At 41.2% G+C, this 24,434-nt stretch overlaps 1 protein-coding gene across 3 annotated transcripts in view; it reads right to left on the minus strand.

The window, feature by feature from the left end:
- The window catches only part of PKIB (cAMP-dependent protein kinase inhibitor beta), a 59,184-nt gene extending 35,100 nt beyond the window's left edge, over positions 1-24,084 (minus strand). The window contains exons 1-2 of one of the 3 annotated variants that reach the window (XM_084889692.1): positions 23,949-23,976; positions 17,318-17,379 (exon numbers count right to left, since the gene is read on the minus strand). The gene's annotated coding sequence lies outside the window, so the exon portion shown is untranslated. Of the gene's footprint in view, positions 1-17,317; positions 17,380-23,827; positions 23,905-23,948 lie in introns of those variants that run through there. The other 2 variants (XM_084889693.1, XM_084889691.1) reach the window with 2 other exon arrangements.
- Positions 24,085-24,434: the final 350 nt, after the last annotated feature.

Raw genomic sequence — 24,434 nt, forward strand, 5'->3', positions numbered from 1 at the left:
ATGAACATTGGTTGCGGGCACATCCCCAGTAGGGGTTGTGCAGGAGGCAGCTGGTCGAAGTTTCTCTCTCATCGACGTTTCTAGCTCTCTATCCCTCTCCCTTCATCTCTGTGGAAAAATCAATAAAATATATATTATTAAAAAAAAGATTAAATGAGACAGAAAAGCACTCAGTATCATGCCTAACACAGTGCTGACTAAACAACAATCACGATGAGGATGTTCTTTGTACTAAAGGAGAAACTGCACTTTAGAAGATTAAATGTCTAGTATGAGATCACAAGCCATTTCGCTACTGGGGAATAGGGAGTCCCAACTCAGCTTCCTCTGGAACCAGATTGCCTCTAAATAATGTTACCCACACAGGACCGGAAGAGGCCTGTGACATTTTCAAATGCTCTGTAATGTTGTCTTTTGTTTGTTTGCTTGTTTGTTTTTCATCAATAGAACTGACTTGACAGCCAACTTTTTTCACTTTTCCTGACCTCCACTTCCTTTCGAAACTAGCTCTGAATTCCTGTGTGTTTTGACCTTGCTGTTTCTTGGACTGAAGGCTCTTGAATCTACTTTGCCCTGACATCCTGTCGCTGCTACTTCTTTCCCCTGTAAGTCTAAAGAAAGCAGACCTGAGAGAGAAAAAGGTACTGGAGGAATCTTATGCAGGGGCACATTCCCTTGCTAACTTGCTAACTATTGAACATGCTGTGTATATAGATGTGTGTCTGTAACTAAGAGACAGACTATTAGTTTCAGATTTTGAATCACATAAAGAAAAATTCTGAAATAGCATTTAGAGATCAACGCATTGTAGAGGGCCTGTTGAAGAGGGAGTGTTGGGCACTCTGTAAGCACACGCTCTGAGAAGCAAATGGAGTTAAGGTTTCATACTGAGCTCATCAACAGAGAGGCTCAGGCAGAAATGCTCATTGCGGGTTTTCCTGTTTGTCTTCATTAGCGATGCAGCCCAAACTTGTCTCTTCTTGTCATTGTCATTGTTGTCATCATAGTCATTTGTGAGGATTTTTTAAAAATCCGGGTAAGCTGAAACCGGTTTGGCTCAGTGGATAGAGCGTCAGCCTGCGGACTGAAAGGTTCGATTCCGGTCAAGGGCATGTACCTTGGTTGCAGGCACATCCCCAGTGGGAGGTGTGCAGGAGGCAGCTGTTCGATGTTTCTCTCTCATCGATGTTTCTGACTCTCTCCTTCTCCCTTCCTCTCTGTTAAAAAAATCAATAAAAAATATATTAAAAAAAAAAAAATCCGGGTAAATGGGTCAAGTAAAAAAAGGTGGGGAGGGTTCGTTTTTCTAATCCAAGTCCACTTAGAGCCGAAGAGGCAATTAGAGAAGACCACCTTTAGGCCTACAAACTGTGCACTTCCCGGCTGCCATCCACATCGCCGGCCAAGGGACACTCACTCAGAGCTGGACTTAAAAACGATTCACGTCATTAAAGTCTAAATTTAGAACGAGAGGAAGTCTTACCATACTTTTTACAAGGATGTCTTTTTCCCTAGAGTGCTGTTTATTAGGCACGCTAAGTTCTTGACGCTAAATAGGCTTGCTTTTTAGAGATGATTTCCTTTATTTGGATGTGCTTTGCGTTCAAGACAGAAAGATGATGGACAGGACAAACACTCAACCAAAACAGACGGAATGCCAACATGATCTTCTTTGAATCTGAGAATGACTACATGTCTCACACACCAGTGCCTCTCAATTACTAGTTGAATTTACACCTCCTGTAACAGCAGCTTGTTGGTGTCAGGATTTATCTGGCTCCCAGAGAAATGGCAGCTGCGGGGGTGATTCATACAAGCCGGCTCTCAGCGAGGCAGCTGCTGCTGACGCTCTGCTCGCACATCCATCACCGGCTGATTGCCGCAGCCAGCTCAGTCCCGTCCTCTGCTCGGGTGGTTGATTGTGTGCTTGCCGATATTTGGATTGCAGGATTACTGCTGTCACCGCAGACTGAGCTAGCCAAAATAACTTCCTCTTGTGGACCTTCACGTATGAGGAAACCCACGCAATCATGACCGTACAACCATGAGTGAGAGACGTGATGAAAGGCGCATTCACTCTTAATGCAAAGAGCCTGATTCTCAGCAGGATGATCCCATTCACCTCCATGCTTCTCAAACGAAAGTAAATATTGACTATCCACAATTTGGTATTTTCAAAACCTTTTCCAATCTGTTGTTAAGCAGTTAAAATGTTGAAGCTAACTATAGTTATTTACTTTTAAGGATGACAAGTGTCATATTGTTGATTTCAGTTCATCAATCTGGACTGAGTATCAATTCTACAAATGCCGTCCCTGCCAGTCTCATGTCATTAGTAAAGTTGGAAAAAGAATGCCTTCTGATACTTAACAAAGCTCTGCCAAGAACAGTGCTATGGAGAATGTCACGAGAGATTTTCCTCTATCTCAAAATTGGCCCATGAAAGAAAGGCAAATTTTTATGGATAGATTTGGGATCTGAAGACTGAATATGGTTAAGATGGCAATACTCCCCAAACTGACATACAAATTCAAGCACAAGCCTCATCAAAATTCTCGATTGCTTTTCTGCAGAAAGTGGCAAGCTGATTCTAACATTCAACTGGAATGCAAGAAACATAAAGTAACCAAAGCAATCTTAAATAATAACTCATATGTTTTCTGAACACAGCAGAACCTCCTGGATTCCAACATGCATGAGGAAAGCCCCAGGAAACATGGGTGTAGCACAGTCATTGGTGTTGAGAACGGGGGCAAGAGCAGAAAAGCCCATGCTGCCTTATGCATTGAGAAGGCAATATGATGTGGTGAAAAGAACACTGGGGAGGATCTCAGAAGACCCGGGCTCTCATTCTGCCTCTGCTCTTCATTGGCAACTCATTCAGAAGATGGCATATGGGACCTCTGAAATTAGAGGACTGAGATTAGAGTTAAATGTATTCTTCTCAAAGGCCCCATCCAACTCTAGCATTCTATAGTTCTGATCAGTGGCTCTCTTTTAAACTAAACCATAGACACAGTCATGGCCTCTTTGCTTAGACTTCACGGCCAAGAGAGTTTATTATATGTTTAGCATGGTAATCCCTGGAACGCCTAAAAGGCATGAATATTTTGGAATTAAATAAGACTAAGTGCTTAGTCTTCTCACTCATCCAGAAATTTGTTTGACACTTCCAACTCATTTGTCAAGGTAAATTAAAGTAGGTGATTAATTTTCATGTTCTTTAGAATATTTTAATATCTTGCTGCACAGGATAAAGGTTTTTCATTTTTTCTTGTTTGTGCAGCTCATTCTATTGTTGACTGTCATTCTCTGTGTCTTTCTATGTAAGAGGTTCTTGGTTTTTACTTTTTTCTTTATTTGTGTCTTCTCAAGATAGCATAAGCAGAAATATCTCAGCTAACAGATTTGCCAATTACTCTACTTTTGCATTTACAAATTCCCCTCTTGCTACTTCATTAAATCAATTAAATCAATTAAATCAATATTAGTCACAAACATAGACAACTTTACGTCAAAAAGGTTTGAGACTTAAGTTTACTAAATTAGAAAATCAAATGCTCATTAAGAATGTCTTCCTTCAAAAAGTGAAATCCTTGCTCTAATGGTTTGGCTCAGTGGATAGAGCACATGTGTCAAACACAAGGCCCGCGGGCCAAATCCAGCCCACCAGGCCTTGCAATGTGGCCCGCACCGCGCTGTCATCACTGCACTCCGCTGTCAGTTTATGACATTGTCAGTTTATGACTGTTCAGTAAACCATTCGGCCCGCGATTTAGGCTGGATTTTAGATTTTGGCCCCTTCTCTGATTGAGTTCGACACCCCTAGGATAGAGCATTGGCCTGCAGACTCAAGGGTCCCAGGTTCAATTCCGGTCAAGAGTATGTACCTTAGTTGTGGGCACATCCCCAGTAGGGGGTGTGCAGGAGGCAGCTGATTGATGTTTCTCTCTCATAGATGTTTCTAACTCTCTCTCCCTCCCTCTCCCTTCCTTTCTGCAAAAAAAATCATATATATATATATATATATATATATATATATATATATATGTAAAATCCTTGCCATGAGCCTTAGTGATGGCAGAATAATCATTAAAGCTTATTCTATACTTGTGTGGGGAAATAAATCAAGTACCTAAAAATAAGTCATGTAATATCCAAAGGGCCTTGCAGGATGATTTTGTACTTAGTTTGATTTATTAATAGATTCATCATTCCCAATGTTTCCCTGAGGGAAACAATATGATAAGGGCTCAATATTCCGACGCCAACGATTTTGAAAATGTGACCTAACTCTCTGGCTAGAAATTTAAAAATATCCAGATGTATTTTATGTGTGTATATACGGCCTCAATAATTTTGTTATTTAAATAGAGTAAATAAAATTCTGACAGGTGGAGATCTTCAAACATCAAGAAAAAACTATTTTAAAGTATTTATAAGTGCATCCATTTCCATGTAAATAATATGCAAATAAAACATCTTTATTCATTTGAAAAGTCCATCTGGCTTCTATTTGGTAAAGTGTAGCTTTTTTCTTCATAAAAAAAATAGTTTTGATTTAAAAAATTTAAGCCTATTAATATTTTTATAAAATGTTAGTTCCATTAGGCCATGATTCTGTTGTGCTTAATACTATGTCTCCAGGATCTAGAAGAGTGCCAAGCAGATGGTAAGTAGGTGCTTAATAAAACTCCATCAAATGAATATTAAATAAATTAATAACTGCCATTGTTAATATAAATATCTAGCATTACCAAGTGCCTCAAAGGAGCAAGGAACTCTCTATTTTGTTGTCTTTTATCCTCAGACAGCTCTATTGGGGAGGAACAAATGTCATTGCCATTTTATTCATCTACATTTATGGAGGCTAAGTAAATACCCAAGGTTGCCCATCTAGAAAGTTTGGGGATTTAACCCCAGTTCTTTGACTGCAGCATCTGAGCTTAATCCCTGTTTTACAGGAACAATAATAGTATTATTAGTACTAGCAACAACATAGTAATAATAATAACATTCTCAAGATAGATATGATTATCCTCATTTTATTGAAGAGGAGCTAAAGCTGGGAGAGGTTGCCAACCCACAAGCTGGTCAGTGCTAGGATCGAGACTCACATTCAGGCATTGAGTCCAATTCAAACACACTAACCGATTATTACTGCTACTTCTTGTTTTCTGGAGACAAGGATTCTCCTAGAGCTTGGCAAACTGGAATTAGTGCTTTCCTGAAACGGCTCCCCCAAAGCAGCCTTTTCTCTCTGAACCTTGCGACTGTGATTTCAATAGCACATCAAGGCAACAAAGACAGAAAGGGCACGTATCACTGGGACCATTTCAATAATGGTTCCTGGATAAGAAATCCCACTAACGGTTATCTGATTTATTTTCATTCTATCTCCTCGTAGAATATAAACCCTCCCATTTGTCTTTAGTCATGTTTGTGCCTTATGGTTCTGATACTGCCCTGTTCTTGTTTTATCACATCCAAAGTTGACCAAATCCATTCATGAGAATTATCTCCCTTAATTCCCACAACTTTTCTGATATTATACTATATCCTTTCTTTATTTTGTGATGAACTGTGAAGAGGCAAAGGCACAATTAGAATGAGTGCTGAAGCTTCTCTATTGAGGAGACTCCTGTTTCCTCCAGACACCTTGTCGTCAGTCACCCCCTGGTTCAGATTAAAGGTAAGAAGATGTAGTAGCCAGCCATGGTCCTGAGTCAGGTCTGCTCTTGCCAAGAATTTGAGGACCTTCCCTGGTATCCTGTATAATATAAACCTAATATGCTAAGTGTCCGGTCATCCATTCAACCAATCAAAGCATAATATGCTAATGATATGCTAAGGCCACTCAACCACTCACTATGATGTGCACTGACCACCAGGGGCAGGCAGTTGACCAGCTGACCAGTTGCTGTGATGTACACTGACCACTAGGGGGCAGATAGTCAACTGGTTGACCAGTCACTATGATGAAAACTGACAACCAGGGGGCAGGCTCTCTGACCAGTGGGTTAGCTTGCTGCTGGGCCCTGGTCAATTGGGACTGAGTGAGATTGGCCAGACATGCCCTGGAACCCTCCCGTGGTCCCTTCCCAGCTGGCCAACCTCCCATGTTCCTCCCCAGCTCCGATCATGCACCTGTGGGGTCCCTTAGCCCGGCCTGCACACTCTTGCAATCCAGGCCGAGCCCTCCTTCCACCCCTGGGGTGCATGAATTTTGTGCACTGAGCCTTTAGTTAATTTATAAAGAGTGCTTCACACAGAAGGTCCTTAGCACTAAGGAACTCAACTTCATTAAATTTCCATAATGACATGCACATTACATCAGGAGAACAATAACTGTAAGCTTGATAAAAAGGTGAAGTGAGTGTACAAAAGAATGAAGGCAATTAGTGAAACATAAAACTTGGGTGATTGGATTTATTGTACCTCAAGGGATAATATTTAAGTCACAATTTTAAAGCACTCAGCCAAGCCAATATATTGCCTACTCCATTTTAGAGTAATGGGTAGCCAAAAGTTATAAATATCATACATATCATTACTTTTCTGAAGTTATAAATTGAATTTGACTCATCATTTAGTAAGGATCATTCAATTACCATAACTATATAGTAAATAATCCAGCTCCCATATGTGCAGATGTTGTCAATGCATAATAATAAATGACTTCACCCAAAACACTTTTGCACATATAATATCTAATATTATGTATAATATCCTACTAAGTACTCCAGTATAGCCCAAAACCAATGTATTCCAAAAACATTTAGAGACCTTTAGAAGATAAAAAGCACATAATATTTCCAATTATTCCCGATTAGTAACCTAAATGTCCTAGCAGGTATTTCTTTAAAATTTGCCCAAAAGATTAGTAAATTTAATTTTAATATATATACTAATCAATACCAGGTAAAGAGCTTAATCTAGAGATTTGGGACACGAGCAGAGTGTTTTTTTAAGGTTAACATGCACACCAGCACATATTGGACATTTGACAAAGCCCTTATCTCTAGTTATGTCCTTTAATTGCTCTAGCAAGAGCTACATGGTTTCTGCATCTGTGAGCCTGTAGTGAGAGGACTTTCATTGGTTGCATAAATACTTTAAGATGTGGGTGAGAGCCAATGTTTAAATTTAATTACTCCTTAATCTTTCAAAGCTTAGAAACACACAGCTGAAGAGAGCTCAATAAATATCAATGCAGTTTGCTGGAAACACCGATGTAAGAAGGATTCCCTACAGCCCTTGCTTCACTATGATGGAGCAGGAAGCAGCCTGCAGATAGCCCCAAAGCAAGAGACAATCCAAATACTTTCCGTAATCATTCTCTCATAAATTCCCCTCATTATTCAGTCTACACATTACCCTGAAAACTAAAGGTAAATTAGCTCCAAAATATCATCTTAACATCCGTCATTGGTATCAACAAAAAGCAACTATTGACACGAACATAAATCACGATACTAAATTCTGAAGAATAGGTTCATTTTGGGTGTAAACAATCACCCACATCTATTGCAAGTCAACTGAATAACCACTCCACAAAACAAAACAAAACAAAACAAAACAAACACAAGCATTTCTGCACATTTGGGTGATCTTTATGAGAGCTCCTAAGAAATAAGAAGCCAAGAGCAGCAATGTTAGACGTAAGTTGGATAAAGGGAAAAGCCAAGAGCAATCAATTGAAAGCTTTCATTGTCATTTATTTATTTAACAAATCTGCACTGAACAACTAGAAGCTAGTGTGTGTATGGGCGGGGGGAGGGGGATTAATGTGGTAAACAAAAAAGACAAGAACCTAAAGACTAAAGGAGATTATAGGACATATATAAGTAATCAAATACACATTTTACAGTTTTCATGAAGGCTATTAAGGGGGAAAATCGGTTGCTAGAGAATAATGAGAACTCAAGAACAATCTAAATTAGGGGAAGAGATCAGAGACAGCCTCTCTGAAGAGGTGAACCCGGTGAAGCTAGACATGGCAAACAGACTGTGTGCCTTGGAGCAGATATGTGGATCGCCGGTGACCTTGTCCTCATTGTCAAGTGACTTGTTTTTACCCACATGCCATTTCTACCTCTACATTCTCAATATCACAGCTTACAATGTTTGGATGCTCCTGTTTCCCTTATCTTCCCCCAGCACGAGTCCCAGCTTCTCCATCAACCTTCTTGCTCCCTCATTCCTCCCAGCTGGGCTCCTGGTTGGCGGGCTGCATGTCTAAAGCTGTAACTCAGTGGTCCTCTGCATCATGTGGCCAGGGTCAGAGGAGGGAGACCAGCCAGCAGACACATGTAGGAACAAATCTCAGCACTGATAAATCAGTTTGTCTAAGAAGCTTTCTGTGATATTATAGGAACGATTTCTTATCACAATAGCTAGGCAAATTTATTTTTCTCAAATTCAAGTACTATGTTTCAAATCTATTTAAGTAAACAAATTTCACTGAATTCTCTATGAACTGATACTTGCCAATTATTCAAAAATATGCTTAAAGTCTTAGTATTTGGCTTACCAAAAATAAAAATGAGATTTATGCTATTGTTGCTATTTTTATTTTTATTTTTAAAAATATATTTTATTGATTTTTTTTTTTTTTTTTAGAGAGAGGAAGGGAGAGGGATAGAGAATCAGAAACATCGATGGTAGAGAAAGACCAATCAGTTGCCTCCTGCACACCCTCTACTGGGGTTGTGCCCACAACCAAGGTACATGCCTTGAACAGAACCTGGGACCTTTCCGTCCGAAGACCAGCGCTCTATCTGCTGAGCGAAACCGGTTAGGGCAATTGTTGCTATTTTTAAAAAGATCATTTCAAGTTTGATGATATGATTTCTGCAACACAATATTCTTTTATGCAACAGACTTACTGGATCTGTTATCTTTTATGTTGATAAGCCTTACACTGGTCAGATTCTGCTGGCCCAGATAATAGCACAATAACTAATTGTTTTTAGGTATAAACATTTGTAGGTGCTAAATCAGAAATTCCTAGTTAAAAAGAAAGAAAAAAAAACCCACTTTCTAAGTATATTACAAACCCAGGCAAACAAATAACTCACAATGCCATATAAGATAAATCACTATCAAGGGAAGACAAAAAATACAAAAATATAATACTATTGTCATTGAGCTGAAATTTTGCAAATTCAAGCATTTTCTTTAGTTTCTAAGTTTCAAAGCCTTATAGCTGGACAGAACATAAATGTTTCTCAATGTTTTATAAATAGAAGAGTAAAACCTAAAATGACTATTTTCCTATCAATTTTCTTTCATCGGTTATCCAATTTTTTCCATGTGTGGATGTGAATAGACCACTCTTCATGCGCAGAGAATATAAACATATGTGTCCTATGTCGATGCTCACCAAACGGTCACCTCAGCACAGGAGGATTTTAATAATTAAATGGAATGGATAGGACGACCTGTTTTGTGCATACTGTGCCTTTTCCCCAGACACTGCTGTCATTTTGCCCAGTGGGCATATGAATAATAGTCATCAAGGCCGAGGTGAAGATCATACGTGGGCTCGGCAACGCTGAATTGCTCTCCTCAAGGTGGACCTGGCCACAGCCACCGCTGAGTGTACAATCTGCTAGCAGCAGATACAACCCTGAGTTCCCAATATGGCACAAGGATCATCAGCCAGCTATCTGGTGGCAGATTGATTATCCTGAACTGCTTCCATCGTGGAAAGGGAGGAGTTTTATTCGGATTGCAACAGACACCCTGGATATCAATTTTCTTTATTGCTGCCAAAATTACTATCCACACATTTACAGAACACCAAAATTCCTCATCATGGTATTCCACACAGCATTGCCTCTGACCAAAGGGCTCACTTCCCACCAAATTAAGTCCGTGCTCCTTCTCTGGGGTTACCATGTTCTCTAACTCCCTCCAAAATGGGCCTCTGAGTATCAGGCCCGAGCCCCAGCCCCAACCCTGGACTTACAGTATCTGTGATCAGACTCTGTGTATCTGCCTGGATATCTAGCGCTTGCCTCCAGACTCTGTGTCACCAGGGCCTGCCCACCAGCTGGGACACCATCTGCTACACCTTGCCGGCTTTCCTGGATTCCTACCCGCTGCCTGCCAGGACCGCCTCCTCCTGTTGCCGTCATCATTCTCTCTAAATAATAAGCCCACGATCTTGGCTGGACTTTCTCCCGTCCCATCAGCTGAAATGAGTTCCAGTTTCAATGGTCTCTTTCACGCTGGTGGGCACGTCCTGTCTTAGACAAACAAATGAATCCATCCATCTACCACCAATCTCTTATTCTGAAGTAAGACTGCTGTATGGCCTACAAAATATTTCAACTTCACAGGTATCTAGCTCAGTTAAAAGAGACGGGGGATTGTTTCACCAAGAGTTATGGGGGTGTAACAAGACAAAAAGATCGAAGTCGTGTACCAACCTGTACTAAATAAAACTGACAAACGGCGAAATATTTTCACTGACACTACAGAGGTGAAAAGCAATCATTGCATTGTTTTCCAAACAGACTGCCACCCAACAGAATATTTATAAAGACAGACACTGAGAAATGAAATAAGTGGCATTAACCCTTTAGAAGGTAAACAAAGTGTCCACACAATGTGAAGACAAGTTCCAAGCCCAGTTAAGGGGGCTCTCACATCTACACAACTAGGAGATACCGTATATAGATTTTTGCCTAGATTTCAAAGCAATTTTTTAGTTACACATGCGCCTTCAGTTAAAACAAATGACCAAAAAGTATCAATGGTTAAACATATAGCCGCTACCACTCTGCAAGAAACAATGTCTTCACCAGCATAAATTAAAGGTGTGTTCAAAACAAAGGCAAGAAACAGAAACTTAAAATAATGGAATCTTCAAACTGGACTCTTAGAGACATCAAATCCAATGAAATCCCATCACATTAAAGTTTTATTAAACAGACATATAATAATAAGCCCACTATCTTGGCTGGATCTGAAATGAGTTCCAGTTTCAATGGTCTCTGTCATATAGGCACTATGCTCAGTGCTTTACAAATAGAGACTGATTTGATCTTCTCAATAACTTTATAAGGTAGGTACTGTTGTCAGTTCTATTTTACAGATGGGAACCTGGAGACTGAGAGGTGAAGTAATGTGCCTGAGGACCAACAGCTAACAAATGGCACTAATTAAACAGCTACTAAGTGGGACTCAGATTTGGCAATCAGTGATTCGATCCAGTGCATGTTTCTGTGCTTCCGAATGACTGACTTCCTAAGACTCACGTAGCTAGATGGTGGTGAAGCAAGGTATAGACCAGAGATTAAACTTACATGGTTCAGGGCTCTTTCAACAAAATCTTCTATGCCCTCCACGCAGTGTCAGAATGACTACAAAGTGTCAGAATGACTACAAACTCCCATATAATGGGCTAGTCAACTGCTGTAAGAGGAACAGTCGTAGAACTATTATAGTGAACTTATTGAAATTACAAATTGATGTGATGTGTTTAAGCTATAGTATGCATTTAAATCCTTAAAACACCAAAAGCTAATATAAAGGATACATTTTAAGTGAAGTGGCTCATTTTCAGTGACTCCCCCACCCCCCAGCAGTCAGCTCACAAAGGGAAACCATGTTGCACATGACACACAAATAACATACAACCATGAACTAAACTGAACCAAAGAGGAGCCATCACAGACAGTGGATATAAGACTTTGAGGGACATTGCCCTCTCAGCCCCCTGCAGCAGCCAGGCCTCCGCATATGGAATTGCTATACACCAGCGGCTGAAGTATTCATGATGGCTTCCAAAAATGCAAAGATGCATCCTCAGAGACAAATAACAAAAATTGGCTCACGTGCAGCTTTTGGACAATGGTTCCATCTTTTCCAAATGTTATATTCTTGACTTTCAGGGTTGTGTTTAAAATAACCACAAGCACTTATACTCCCCCATCAACGGACTTTTATTTTTTATGACGACAGTTACCACTTCCATGCGAGGTACAATGTAGAATAAAAGGTTGACATCAATCAAAAATAGCATGTGTTCTCAGCCCTCTGTACATTAGGATTTTGACAGGCTGAATTTATTTGTAAAATGATCAAATTACCCCAATTTTGTAAGTAAATAATTAGGTACTCGATACTTAACACATGCTAAATCTTTACTTTCAATGTATTATGTATCGTACATAGAGTACTTTAGCAATTAAATTATATTTCCAGCAAGTAGCCAAGAATACTGGTTTTGTTTATCATATAAATGTATATAAAACAACTTTAAAAAATAATAACAAATTTGAAATTGTTGAAATTTAAAAATTATTTGAAAGACTTTTGATCCTAGGAGTTGCATTAGAAATTTAAAATAAAAATGAAATGATGACTGATTTGCCCTAACTCCATGTACTATCCATGACATAATTACAATATCACCCTACTATGAGAAACACCTGAGATTGGGCCTGCTAAAGGAAACTGAAGACCCGGGTTGGAACCGAAACCCCTGGTTAATGAATGAGTCAGTTCTCTGTCTCCCATACAATCTTGGCACACCCAAACATCGCAGAAACAGATATGTCACATTCATTAGCTAGCTAGCTGTTATCAAGACAACTAGGGCAAAGCCAAGCTGACAAATAAGTGGGAAAAAGATGAATTCTGATCACCAAGGAAACCTGGCTTACCTGGCCACACTTCGCTACCTATTGCAACAAATGGGACGTGATCCAGTGGAAAGAGGCAGTAATTAGATTCATCTGAGCAGGGAGAGAGCAAGCATAAGAGAAAAAAATGATAGATTAAAGCCATACTGTAACTAGCCATTCTGAAGGCAGGATATTAGGCATTTCCTTGATGAGGTGGCCTTAAGAATCCAACTTTAAAAAATAATAACAGCCGAAACCTGGCTTAGTTTGAATCAGTGGATAGAGCATCAGCCTGCGGACTGAAGGGTCCTGTGTTTGATTCCGGCCAAGGGCATGTACCTTGGATGCGGGCACATCCCCAGTAGGGGGCGTGCAAGAGGCAGCTGATCAATGACTCATTGATGTTTCTAACTCTATCCCTCTTTCTTCCTCTCTGTAAAAAAGTTAATAAAATATATATTTAAAAAATTAAAAAATAACAACAAATTTGAAATTAGTGAAATTTAAAGTTATTTGCAAGACTTTTGATCCTAGGAATTGTATTAGAAATTTAAAATAAAAAATGAAATGATGACTGATTTGCCCTAACTCCATGTACAAGGAAATGCCTAATATCCTCTCACTTCTCTACAGATATATATATATTTTAGTATTTTATTTGGAGGGGGGACGACATTTAAATATTTATTTAACTGTTGATAGTATTACATATAGTATCTCCAATCTACCCCTTTCCCCCACCTCTTCCTAGATTCTACCTTCCTCCCCCTGCAACCAGGTCTTCACTACCTACTGCTCATGTCCATGCACTATGCATATTCTACATCGTTTTTAAACAGAAACAGCGTGATGAAAAGAACAATGGTCTGCTGGATGTTACCCCAAGCAACTGTTTGCTTTGGAGGCTTGGGCTGAGTATCTCAAGGATGCATTAAACCAACTGTGCTACTCAGAAAGTCATTTCACTCCCACAACCTTGTTTTTCTTCAGATGCAGGCTAATCCTCCATTGTGACTTGCCTGAGAGAGTCCTAGTTTACTTTGATTTTCCCAACTTCCCATTTGGCTTAGTTTTTGTCATTTTCAAAAGTTCTCAGTGCTGACAATACGTGAAGACATAAATTAGAACGACGTTTTCTCCTGACTCTTCCAGCAATAACATCCTGTCATCCATGATCACCAGATGTGAATAGCAAATGTCTTATCAAGGAAAACAGACATTTCACCAGGGAGAACAGAGCTGGAACTATATATAACCGCACAGATCTCAAAAACATTGTGTCGTTAAAAAGCAATGTGATGTTATTTTTGTAAAATTTAAAAACACAACCAGGACTGAATATTCAAATAATTGCATAAATACATGGGCAAACGTATAAAATGGATTGGAACGATATACACTAATTTATAGGTGCTTCTGAAAGGAGGCTTAACTAATTGTAGGATTTTTGTCTCTTTAAAAATACTTTAAGCAAATATTATAAACTAAGTGTCAATTCTGAGAGGTGGGAGTTGATTTCATTCCTTGTTCTTCTCTGTCTTGTATAAATGTCTGACATATAAATACAATAATATAAAACATAACATGGACTACTAGTGAATCAAGCAGAAGGTGGAGCTAATCAAGAAGGACGTGGGGAAGTGAGCAGAGTATGGAAATAACTCATTTATTGCAGCTGGTAAACACAACTTGCAGTCAGCCAGTCCTTTGAGTTAAAATTACAGGTAATCACAAATTGTTTCATTGGCTCGTTTGGCATAACCACGCTATAGCACAATCACAGGAGGTCCTTTTGGCTTTCTTAATGGCTAATTCAAATTATTCAATGGTCAATACTGACAACATGACTAAAAAACCGAAACAGATTGCAACACAGATACTTAGTAACTGCCAAAGTACCAGCAACTCAAAATCATACAAGTGCACGAGCAGGCTTTCTCTGAACAGGTCCTTGCACACCGTCCCATATCCTTTCTGGTATAACAAATGGAGGGTGACAATATAGGTCTCCTAGCATAATTCTAAGAGCTACAGACTGAGCTAAAAAGGGAATCTTTCCAACATCAGAACAGACAAATAACAAGCAAATACTAACAAAATGCAATAATTGGCCCAAATTGTTTTGGGGCTTTTAAACATATTTGTATTGATTTCAGAGATGAAGGGGAAGAGAGAGATAGCAATAATGAGAAAGAATCATTGATCGGATGCCTCCTGCACCCCCTGCAAGCCCCTATTAGGGATCCAGCCCGCACCCTGGCCACATGCCCTGACCAGGAATCGAACCGTGACCTTCTGGTTCCTAGGTTGACCCTCATCCACTGAGCCACGCTGGCCAGGTTGCCCAATTTGTTTTTTAATGTCATGTGCTTATTATTTCTCACTGCACATTTTAGAAAGATTTTGTTTTTACAAACCCCTGGACAGGGAGAGAGGGACTTACTACATTAATGGGTATCATTTTAACTTTTTGGATTATTTGAGTCAGTCTAGGTGTTTCCCAAGACGAGACTCCAGGTCCCCACAACAGTTCCATTTATTGCATGCCTATTATAGGCTAAACATTTTAATCTAGTTCATTTACACTCATTGTTTTATTCAATTCTCACTACAGTCCTGTGAGACATATACTATTGCTATCCTCATTTTTCTAATGCAGGGACTAAGACTCAGAGATGAGAAAGTTGGCCTCGGCCTAAGAGTGAAGTGCAAAGCTGGATGGTTTGACTCGAAAGCACCTGAGAGTCCTTCATTATATTGTCATCAGGGGAGTCCCTCCCGTGAATGAGCTCAGTAACATATCCTGGAACCTTTGTCCTCAGGGATGAGTTCACTACCAACCTTCCATCCTCAACCTGTTCACCACCCCATAGATAAACCCCCTGTGCCACATTCCTTCCGAGTGGTACCAAGCCTCTGGAACCATCTCTGTTACTAGAGGTAGCTTCTTATCATTACAGGCAGCCATTTCTTTGATTAAATAAACATGTGTCTTCCTCTCATTCCCATCCACTCAACCAAGCTTTGCCTTCTCAATCGCACAGAATAGGTGATATTCCTCATATAATTGAACAAAGTTAGCATATCATCCCTAAGATCTCCCCAAGTGCTAACCATCAGGCAGCCACTCCTGGCAACGCGCTCTCTTCAGTCCCTCACAGACCTGTAGTCAGTTGTTTTCATGATCAGCTTCTCCAGTTCACAAACCCTGGGTTAGTGCAAAGCACCTATCTCTGTATCCTCAGTGCTCCCAAAGGTGCCAGCACAGGGTAAACGGGGGAAGGGCTCAATAAATATTTACTGACAAAGGAATGAGAAAGGGTTTGCATTCACTGAAAACATTAAATGGCGATTCTACTGTGATCTCTACCAATTAGGGACCACCTCCATTTTTTTGTATATATTTTTTCCTCTCCTTTGCAAGGGCTGTCTGTTCTGCTTTTTTGTTTGCTGGTTGTTTTCTTTGTTTTGTCACCCATTTTACCTCCAGAACTCATCACTTTCAAATTGTTCTTTAACAGTTTCAAAAAGTGACAGCCAGGCTAGCATGAAAATTAACAAGATTTATTTCTTTATCTCTAGGTTTGTGCTGGTTTGATTTTGTTATTTAACACAAAATGTCTAAGCCTCTCTTTTGCTTTTATTACTCATGAGAAGAAAATTTTATATATTTCTTTTGGCTACATCTAGGCCATTTTTCTGAGGATGGTCAATAATATATAAACTAAATAGATATCTATGTACAAATAAAGAGTCATGTTTAAACCAGTATTTGTTAGGGGGGTTTTGAAGCTGGGATCTAAACTCAATAATAATAATTATTATTATTATATTATTATTATTATTATTATTATTATTATTATTTAAATTCAGGCATTTCCAGGCATGTCTCATGAGCCAGCAGGATAGATCTGCAGAAGATATAACATCATGACTTCTTATAAAAAGAGCACTGATGATGGCTGCTAGCCAACACCCAGAACCAAGACCTCTAAGTTTCGTGATGAAATGCCACCTATTAACAGTCCTAGCCCTTGTGCCAAACAGGGAAGAACCTCTTTAGAGTTGATGGGTAAAGAGAGTTGAAGAAGCAAACCTGATCCAGGGACAATGGTCAAGTGAGAGAGGACGGGAACCGTGGCTGAATGCAGAACATTGGGCCATTTGATCATGGGAACTAAAGGGCACCACAGGTGAGACAGGCAGGGTGGGGGTGGCCCATGTCAGCCAAGGGACCACTAGCAGAAAGACCTGGAACGGAGTGAGGGGCCTCAGGAGGAACAGCAAGTGGCCATGAATCAACCACTGCCAATGACATGGAGACAGAATGGATATAAACAAGAAGACTAGGAAGTTCATGGGCCTCTTTTCATGAGCTATTTTGGGACTTGGAGTCTAGTAATTTTCCTAATAGAGCCCAAGACAAAAAAAAAAAAAAAAAAAAAAAAAAAATCACTGTTTTGTTAGTGTTCATGTGAGTTGATTGTCAAAGTCAATGCTGATTTCACACACACACACACACACACACACACACACACAAAACCACCTTTTTCTCTTCATTTCATTGTTCATTGACCATGATACATTTTCCTGTCCCACTTGTTCTGGGGCCTCAGCCTTAACAAAACGGAGCTACTCTGGGAGATTAAGAAAACCACCTTTCCTGCACCATACTCTACCTTAAGACGGGAAATACTTCTCTTCAAATGTTATCATTGTAGCACTCCCCTCCAAGTATCCACTGCATAATAAAAGAAAACTGGAATTATTTCATTTTTATTAGGGATAACATGTTTTAAGGCATTATAAAAATTCAGATATTACTCAGAGATGTTGTAAAGAGCTTCTACTGAAATGAAATGCTCTGCCATGTGCCAGAAATATAAAACTCTAGTTGAAACACCTTACTCTCCTGGATGTTATAACTCAAATTTAGTTGACCTTTTTAGGTGAAACAATCCTAATTTCTAAGACATTGTCTTCTCTCGAACTCTACCTTTATTTTTTTTTAATATATTTTGTTGATTTTTTACAGAGAGGAAGGGAAAGGGTAGAGAGCTAGAAACATCAATGAGAGAGATAAATCGACCAGCTGCCTCCTGCACACACACACTCACTACTAGACTTCCCTATATGTAAAATACTAGTACTATTACATAGAGTTGCTGGGAGGCTTACATGACATACTTTGTCATACAGAATAATGTCTGACACGTACTGTACTTAATATGTTTTAGATTTATTCATACTCTTAAATAACAACAGTAAATAGGATGCTCCTACCAATTATTTATATTACAATTAGTAAAGAAATCACTTTTAAATATTAAGTAGCTTTGAATAAGACATCTTAGAGAAACGTTTAAACGTTCCATTACTATTAGATTTCTCAGGAGTACTCTCACTGAATGACTTAGGCGCATGAGTGGGTATGCACGCATGTGTGTCTGTGTGAAACAGAAGCCTGTCTGTACTTCTTCAGAAGAATGTTAGTTTTTCTTTTTTAAAGAATATAGGTCCCTATACGAGAGTACAGACCCAGTGCCAACGAAGAAGCTACCCCTTTGTACCCTCGAAAAGTCGTGGCTCCCAAACCCTTTGGACCCGCAGACAGTTACCGCCCAAGGCCAGAGTACTGGCTGAAAAAGTAGTGGGAGGGAAGAAGATGAGACAGGTCTATACCACTTCCCTCTAGCTGGCCAATGTTGATTATTCCTCAAATCTGACAATTGCATGGTTCTCTGCTTTACGATTTAGCCTCCGATGCAGCTGTGTGCTATTCCCAAGACACTGAGAGAGCTCGATTTTGGCTGTTCAGATATGTGCCTAGATCTTCAGGAGAAGCCATTGCTCAACACCGGCAGCTCCGAGTCCTTAAGGCAGAGCTCAGCCCTTTTCAAGAGCTGCTTAGTTTCGACATGTTATCAACTCTTTCAAGGAGTCATTTATGGACTAGGTTAAATATTAAAGACAAAATAAGATGTGGTCCTGGTGAGTGACCTTTTGACTTTTCTATACAGAAAAAAAAAAAAATGCAAAGCAGTATCTCAAATATTAGCAGCGAGTGCTTGCATTGATATTGAGTCAAATAATTTGCCATTGTAAGCCCACTTGACAAGGCCAGAGTTAGCTTGCTGGCTTTTCTCGAAAGTAAATATTTGCTTTGGCTACATAATGTTAATAGGAGAAAGTTACATATTTAATGTGGCATAAAGAAAAAGTGCTTCCCCCTGACCCGGAACATTTACCTTGCAACTCAGCCCGAAGGAGAAAGGAGCTGGAAGAAAAGGACCTGAAATGAGAACTCTAGCTGCCACCACTACCTGTCCTGTGCCAAGTTCAAGGTTAACTGAATTTCCATCAATAATTCCATACATCGCTTGCAGGTTCACAGAGCATAAGTTATTGACTTAGATTCTGAGGTCAAATACTCACTGCTAGCAACCCTTGTGCCTCTGCGGGAGGCTTGGCCCCCTGCCAGATGGTACTGCTTCTCCCATGGGGGCAGGCCCGAAACTGCTGTAAAGCTGCCTGAGGGATGATGCGCCACCATGAGCCCCTGGTTGCTCAGCAACAACCCCTTATGACTGGTCCTCAGGGACTGCTAGGCAGCAGCACTGAGTCTGACCCAGCTGCTCTCAGAGCACTGCCTCTCAAGAGGGCCAGGCTAGCAGAGGAAGGCCCTGAGTGACTTGTTACATAACTTAGACACATTTCTCCTCGGAATGCTCTCCAACGGTCACTAAATGGAAACCAGAGCAGAGCTGGCTCCTACCCTGAGGGATACCCTGGAATGGATCTTTATATTTATTTTATTTTATTTTATTGATTTTTTACAGAGAGGAAGAGAGAGGGATAGAGAGTTAGAAACATCGATGAGAGAGAATCATCAATCAGCTGCCTCTTGCACACCCACCACTGGGGATGTGCTGGGATGTGCCCGCAGCCAAGGTACATGCCCTTGACTGGAATTGAACCTGGAACCTTTCAGTCCGCAGGCCAACGCTGAATCCACTGAGCCAAGCCGGTTTCGGCTCTATCCTTGGATCCTTAGAGAAGCTAACAAGTGAGAAAAGTGAAAGAATTAAGAGGTAGTTACACAGTAGTCACGATGACGCAACATACAGCACAGGGAATACAGTCAATAATATGGGAATAACTATGCATGGTGCAGGTGGGTACTGGAAATAATGGGGAATATTTTGTGAAGTATATGACTGTCCAACTACTATGCTGTACACCTGAAGCTAATGCAAAATAATAGTAAGTGTAAACTGTAAATGAGAAATAAAATTTTAAAAACTAAGCTGAAGGAATAAAATGCTAGATATAGGAGGAGAAAGGAATGAAATAGGAAATAATGCAATAAATAAGATCAGCAAAAAACATATACAACCGTTGTATTTATTTACACATAAACTGTCAGAATACTTTTCCCCCCAAATACTTTTGACTCATAAAGTACACTACCTATTATATATCTCCCTACTCAGAATCATTCAAGGATGCACATTAGCTACCAATTTAACATTCAAGTCTTCATGCCAGCGTTTCAGATTCTTCACTACAGCCCCAATGTACCTTTCTACCCTTATCTTCTCCCACTCCCTAAAATTCTGCACAACTCTGCCTCCTCCTTTCCTGTATTTGTACCTTCGTTCATACTGTTCTTCCGATCAGGAATGTTTCACCCACTCATTGAAATTCCATCAGTCCTTCAAGGACCACCCTCCTTGCTACATCCTCTATAAAATCTTTCTGATCAGTTTCTAAGTTTCTCTCTCTTTCCTTTGAAACCCCACAGCACTTTTTACTTCTTTTGTGGCACCCGTGGCAGTCAGCCTGGCAGACATGTTATTACGTGTATTCTCTTCCTTCTTCTCCCCCAAATGGATAGAATTCTAAGCTTTCTATAGAAAGGATGGAGTGTCAGTCATTCTGGGTAAGATGTGAGTGACGGATGCGTGTCAGGAAAGCGTATGAGTGGAAAGTCTGTGGGACTTCACAAGGGTAGGGGCAGCTATGAGGAAGTTTGGCTTCAAGGAGGTACAGGGGTGAGGGGCACAGGAGTTACCCAGATTCGTGCACATCACAAGGAAATTAATTAGTATATTTTAATATCCCTATTCGCCCTTTCTCTGTAATACTGTAGAAGTGTCAGAGATGAAAGAAACTTAGTAAAATGCATATGAAAATAATATATAAATTAATAAATAAACAACAACATGATATAACAACAACAAAGTCATGATATAAAAAGAACAAAAGCAGAACATAAAACAAAAACATTATATAAAAACAACACTGATAAAAACAATGACTGATAAATTGACTAAACTTATTCTGATATCTCCCTGTATACCACATTAAGAGTGAAAACACTTTCAGAGCGCTTGACTAACTTCCCTTAAAATGAAGTATTTACAACTTTAACATCACACGCTCTTTGAACTCAAGAGAAAGCAAAATATAACTGACCATGAAAGTGGATTCAGGTAGGAATATCCCTGCTCTGTCTAGAGTTTGTCCTTGTGATGTATTAATAGTTATCGCAAATGCTAACATCACAGGAAACTGTCTTGGAATAAATTTAAATGGGAGGCCAGTGTCAGACAGGGACAAACATGGTGTATGTACAAGTCAACTATTGTATTTTTAAATTGCCAGTGCACATGATATGGTCAGCTGGTTGCACAGTCTGACGGATGGTTGGTCACTTAGCCTTTTATATATATAGGTTAGTGGGGAAGGAATCAGTTATGGAACAAATTTGAGATGACTAGCCATTAAAAAATAGCAATTATAAAGTTAGATAACCTACTAAATTAACTTCCAAAGGGTAAAAATGTTAAATAAGACATCAAAAGTACTTAAAAAGGTGTAGATGAATATTTTTTACAAGTGGGAAAGTCCTTCTCAAGCTTAACAAAATTAGAATGAGAGAAGAAATTAATAGCAGCTTTGACATCGATCAAATTTAAGTATCCTGCAAAGCAATGTCCACCAAATAGTTAATGGCAAAAATCAACTGATTCAAAAATTGCAACATAATAGATATACAGAGTTAATATCCTTATGAATAAAAAAACTCTTGAAACAACTAAACAAAAAATGATTTAAAAAATAGGCAAAGAATATAGAAAAGCAATTCATAAAAGTAAATATCTGTTAAACATTTTGGCCAACTAAAAATATTCAGCCTCATTAGCAACCAAAGAAATAAAAATAAGAGCTTTCTCTTCTCACTGATTTTTAAATTTTAAAATGTTGACCCAGTATTAGTATTATATGTTAATAAAAATGGTATTTTGAGTAGAAATAGCATTAGGACTTGTGAAAAGATTTACAGAATGTATCACAAGTCTTTAAAAAGTAAATATGCTTTTACATAGCAATTCTATGGAAATTTACTCAAAGAAAATAATCAAATAATTCTGTACAGTGTATAAAATTATGAATAGTTATCTACTATGATATTGTTTGTAAAACCAAACTTGGAGAAATTTTGCATACTTACCAAAAGGGATTGGTTAAAGGTTTAATAGCACACCATACAGCCATTAAAAGTATGATTTTCTATGAAAGATATACTAAGATAATTTCTTAATTGGGAAATAAAGCATATCTATGACATTACTTTTGTTCTTAATAGGAACTACAGATAAAGCAAAGAATTTTATAATCAATGGTGAAAATAAATATAGGTGAACTCATTTTCTCAATACGCTTCTGAAATTTCTGATTATCGTTGACCAGCAGGGGACATACTTACTAACAGAAAACAAACAGCGTATTCACAATGCCTGTCTTAACCAAGCTTGACTCAGAACCTACCCCTTACTTCTTGTCAGCCTATGGTCCTCAGGTCTCATTTTAAAAAATATATATTTTATTGATTTTACACAGAGAGAAAGGGAGAGTTAGAAACGTCGGTCGATGAGAGAGAAACATCGACCAGCTGCCTCTTGCACACCCCCCATTGGGGATGGGGCCGCAACCAAGGTACATGCCCTTGGCCGGAATCGAACCCGGGACCTTTCAGTCCACAGGCCTACGCTCTACCACTGAGCCAAACCGGTTTCGGCAGGTCTCATTTTAATAATCCGAATTCTGAGCTTTGGAACAGTAAACCCCAGAACATTTTTTTTTAAATGTGGAGCAAGCAAGTCAATCTTGCATTTTGAATCTACATGCATACAAGGAGAAATGCAATACTCAAAGTGAATGTACTCCAGTACTCTTTCGGCATCCGGAGCATGAATATAAGTTTTCTGGGGGGGGTTTGTTTTGTTTTGTTTTGGGGTCCCTCCACTCCCCCCCCCCCCCAGGTGAATGTTTCAGTGGTCATCAGGCTCGAATATCCGCCTTCCAGTCCGGGACAGACTCTAACAACAACACCTGCAGTGTCTAGGTTTCTCTCTTTATAGATTTTTAAATGTTTCCCGTGTGCCCCAATCAGGCCCCGAGCTTTCCAAGGAGCCGGGCTGGGCTGCGCTCCTGGATCAGCTCCTGGAGGGGCTGGCGCCCCGGCTCAGCCTCCGGCCGCGGGGACCCGCCAGCCCAGCCGGGGCAGCGGGTAAAGAACATCCATCCCCCCTCACCCCCATCGGGGGCACTTTCAGGGGCTTCGGGGGGGGGGCAGCAGCTGTCAGGACCCAGCCCCCCCCCCCCCCCCCCCAAGCCTCTGCGGCGGCCACGGTGCACACGGTGTCTCCCTGGCGCCCCGGAGTCCTGGGCTCGGTAAACCCGCAGCTGCCGGGACCCTGGGGCCATCGGTCTCTCACCCCCAGATCTTACCGAAGAACGAACGCCCCCGGGAAGCGAGGGGACCTGGCTGCAGACACGCAGGTCCCCGCGCCCCGGAGCCTCCGCGCCCCCCGCAGCCGCTGCCGCTGCCGCTGCCGGGGAGGGAGCCGCAGCCCCGGGAGAACCACTGCGCAGGGCGAGGGGCTCCGAGCTCAGGACAGGGGTCCCCGGGCCCCCTCCTTCAGGTCCGAGCGGGCGAGGAGCAGCGGCCAGACCTCCCGGGTCCGCTCCTGGACCCCGCGCCCCTTTCTCTCTAAAAGCGCCCTGAGAGTGCGTGCGAATGGGGTGGTCCCCGAGCAACAGGGGCATCGGCTGTGAACCCCTGTTACCCCCCTCCCCCCTGTGCCAGGGCCGCCGGGCGCCAATGGGAAAGTTGCACTCACCGCCGTTCCGCGGGCTCAGGCTCCCCAACTCCGCCGTCCCCCCTCCACCTGCACCGCCGCCCCGCCGCCGCCCCCCGCCCCCCGCCCCCGGTCCCCGCCCCGGTCCCGCCCCGGTACGCACCCGCCGCACAGCCGGCCCGGGGTCCGGCGCTCGGGCGGGCCCGGAGCGGCGCCTCTGCAGCGGGGACGGACTCTGAGCGGCGGGGTCCGGGCTGCGGAGGAGGCGATGGCTCCGGGGCGGAGGGAGCGGCCGCGGGACCCGCCCCCGAGCTCCGAGCGGCTTCCCACGCGGAGTCCCGCTCCGCCCGCGCCCGGGGCGCCCGCAGCCCTCCGGGAGCTCCTCCCCGGGGGCGCCCCGTGCAGGACTCTTTTATTTTATTTATTTTTATTTATTTTTATTTTTTTCCTGGGAGCGCATCAATAGACAACTCATCAGCCCATACCATCTAAGATCCCGAGTCCTCCCCCGTCCGCCGGCCGTTCCCGGTGTCTCCGGGTGGTGATTGTCGGGGTCTGTAGAGGATTTGCTTGGTGTGACTGCGGGTTTCGCTTCGCTCCCCACTCCCAGACGCTGCAGCTGGACCCCCTGACCTATGCGCGCGCGCTC

This window comes from Pipistrellus hanaki (assembly GCF_964339955.1).
Source record: "Pipistrellus hanaki genome assembly, chromosome: 7".
In the NCBI taxonomy this organism is placed as follows: Eukaryota; Metazoa; Chordata; class Mammalia; order Chiroptera; family Vespertilionidae; genus Pipistrellus; species Pipistrellus hanaki.